Genomic DNA, 3,078 nt, shown 5'->3' with positions numbered 1-3,078 from the left:
TTCCCAGGTCTCTCTGCCTGTGGAGCTGAGAAAGAGTGAATCATTGCAGAGTTTGTTTGAATCCAATCACTTCACAGGTTTCGAAAGGGTTAAATATCTGCAAATGGCGAGTCTGGGTGTTTCATCCCGAAAGATGAAATGGACGTTCAGTTAAAAAGAAATACAGAAATTGCAGGAGCAACTCAGCAGGTCAGGCAGCATTTGTAGAAAGAGAATCAGAGACAACATTTGAGAAATTTTTTTTCCTCATCCAAGTACAGCCAAACCTACTGAGTTTCTCCAGCAGTTTCGCTTTCTGTCTCGGACTGTAAGCATCCGCAGTCCTTTACGTTAGAAATTCAATCAATTCAGAAACCCATTTGTGCTTCCTCAGTGGAAAAGATTTCCGTTTGGGAAACATTTTCCTGACACCATTAAAAACGCGCATCTTTGCAGCCAAGAAAGCGGTTGGAGCGTGAACAACAAACGCTCCGTCTATGGGTGGTCTCGAACCACCAGCCTTCCGGTTAACAGCCGAACGCGCTGACCAATTACGCCACAGAGACAGGTCTGAGCATCAGGAGCACAGTCTCGTTGATGAAGCTACTATTCAATTCATAATTCAACCTGCCCCGCCCAGAATTAGCATTGTTTTCTATCAGTTCAAACACGGTGAATACTGCAGAAAGCCACCGGGTCGAGCTGCATCTGTGGAAAGGTAAACAGAACCGATGTTTTGAGTGTGTTACGGTTTTTGTTCAGAACTCAGTGTTTTGCCTCTTCCCGAAGTTGGTCCAGGTCTGTGTCTCAATTGGCAAACACATGGCAAGTGCAGCGCCGTAATGTGAAGTTATCGCCTTGCCTGTTTAAAAAAAAACAGTGCATTGTTTAAATGGTGATATATTGGAATGTGGAGAAAGTGAGGACTAGAGGTGAAAGTCGAAAAATGTGGCACTGGAAAAGCAGAACAGGTCAGGTAGCATCTGAGGAGCAGGACAGTGAACGTTTCGGACACAAGCCCTTCATCAGGAATGATGTGTGGATGTATAAAGGGGTCTCAGAGTCCCTCCATTCCAGTCAATGCCAGTTGTCGGGCAGATGCAGCAGGCAATGAGCGAGGCAAGTGGTATATTACGAAGAGGAATTCAGTTCAGAAGTGGGGTCATTAAACATATTCAAGGCTAAATTCATCTGAGTTTTGAACAACAAAGAAGTGGATGGTTATGGGGTGGAGGTAAGAAAATGGTTTTAAGACCAGTACAGGTCGGTCACAGAGTATGACAGCACTGAACAGACCCTTCATCCAACTCTTCCATGCTGAGTATGTTCTCAAACTAAACTCGTCCCACCTACCAGTGTTTGCCCATAAACCTTCGAACCTTTCATATTCATGTACTTATCCAAATGTCTTTTAAACGTTGTAACTGTACGTGTATAAAATCATGAGGGGTATGGATAAGATAAATAGACAAAGTCTTTTCCCAGGAGTGGGGGAGTCCAGAAGGAGAGGGCATGGGTTTAGCATTAGAGGGGAAAGATACAAAAGAGATCTAAGGGACAACGTTTTCACGCAGAGGATTGTACGTTTATTGAATGAACTGCCAGAGGAAGTGGTGAAGTCTAGTACGATTGCAACATTTAAAAGGCATTTGGTTAGGTATATGAATAGGAAGGGTTTGGAGGGATATGGGGCCGTGTGCTGTCAGGTGGGACGAGACTGGGTTGGGATAGTTGGTCGGCATGGACAAGTTGGACCAAACAGTCTGTTTCTGTGCTGTACATCTCTATGACTCTATGACTTCTTCTGGACATTCATTCTGCACTCAGACCACTCTCTTAAAAAACGATCTTTGTCCTGTCTTTATAAAATCTTTCTCTACTCACCTCAAAATATTTGCTCCCTGATCCTGAAACCCCCAGCTGGGGGAAAGGACACCTGCTGTTCACCTCATCCGTATCCCTCATGATTTTATAATCCTCTATATGCAATGTGTAGTGGCTCATTGAAATAATGTCCTGATGCAGCTTCGTTTGTGGGTGTTGGGATGATTGCTTCTGTGGTTAAGCACTTGGTTTGCGTGTGTTGTTTTTCTGTAGACGCTAGTGTGAAGTTCCCTATTGACTGTTCGCTCTACTGTGACATCTAAGAATGGCACTTTGTTGTTGTTCTCCTCCTTTTCAAACCAGGAGCCCCCCTCAGGCCATAGTCTCACTACTTGGAACACCAATATACAGACTAGTCAAAGGCCTCCACTGAAGACTAAAACACCAAGTCGAAGATTCACGCCACTCCATTTATTCCATCCAAGAATTCCTGAACACCAAAGACACTAAGTTAGAAGAGGATGGAATAATGATGTCCTTTGACATAACAGCCCTGTTCACATACATTAACATCAACGTGGCCAAAGAAAACTGGAGACACTACTCGAAGAACCAAAGACACAAACACAGCACCAACTTCATCAGCAAAGATAGCACTATCCAGCTCGTGGAACTGTGCCTTAACCACCCACTTCATATTCAGTAACAAACCCAACAAACAAATCAACGTAACACCCATGAAACCACCAGTATCAGGATTCCGAGCAGTAGCAATAATGCAGAGTCTCAAACCAACAGCCCTTCCAACGATCCAAACCAAACTTTGTTGTCCGCCACAGTGATGACACTTTTGTCATCAAAAAATGAATCAAATTAGAGGAAACCTACAACACCATCAACAATATCCTTACTGGCATCAAATTCACAAAAGAGGAGAACAACAACAAAGTGCGATTTCTAGATGTCACAGTAGAGCGAACAGTCAATGGTAAATTCAAAACAGCGTTTACAGGAAAACAACACACACGAACCAAGTACTTAGCTACAGAAGCAATGATCCCTACACATACAAACAAGCCTGAATCAGGACACTATTTCAACGAGGCAATACACACTGCAGGAGCCAGTAACGACGAAGACCAATAAGGAACTCGACAGCGCATTTAAGGAGAATTTGTTGGCAAAAGATCCACTGGGAAATACTTCCCTGACCGGGAATCGAACCCGGGCCGCAGCGGTGAAAGCGCCGAATCCTAACCACTAGACCACCAGGGA

At 44.1% G+C, this 3,078-nt stretch overlaps 1 non-coding gene across 1 annotated transcript; it reads right to left on the bottom strand.

Moving 5' to 3' along the window:
• Positions 1–3,006: 3,006 nt before the first annotated feature.
• Positions 3,007–3,078, bottom strand: trnae-uuc (transfer RNA glutamic acid (anticodon UUC)). The gene has a single exon. It is a non-coding gene; the product is annotated as a tRNA-Glu (tRNA).

Source organism: Chiloscyllium plagiosum, unplaced genomic scaffold (assembly GCF_037043375.1).
Source record: "Chiloscyllium plagiosum isolate Xiang-an unplaced genomic scaffold, Cpla_swu_hap1 HiC_scaffold_27, whole genome shotgun sequence".
Taxonomy (NCBI): Eukaryota; Metazoa; Chordata; class Chondrichthyes; order Orectolobiformes; family Hemiscylliidae; genus Chiloscyllium; species Chiloscyllium plagiosum.
This window is presented reverse-complemented; position numbering and strand designations above follow the sequence as displayed.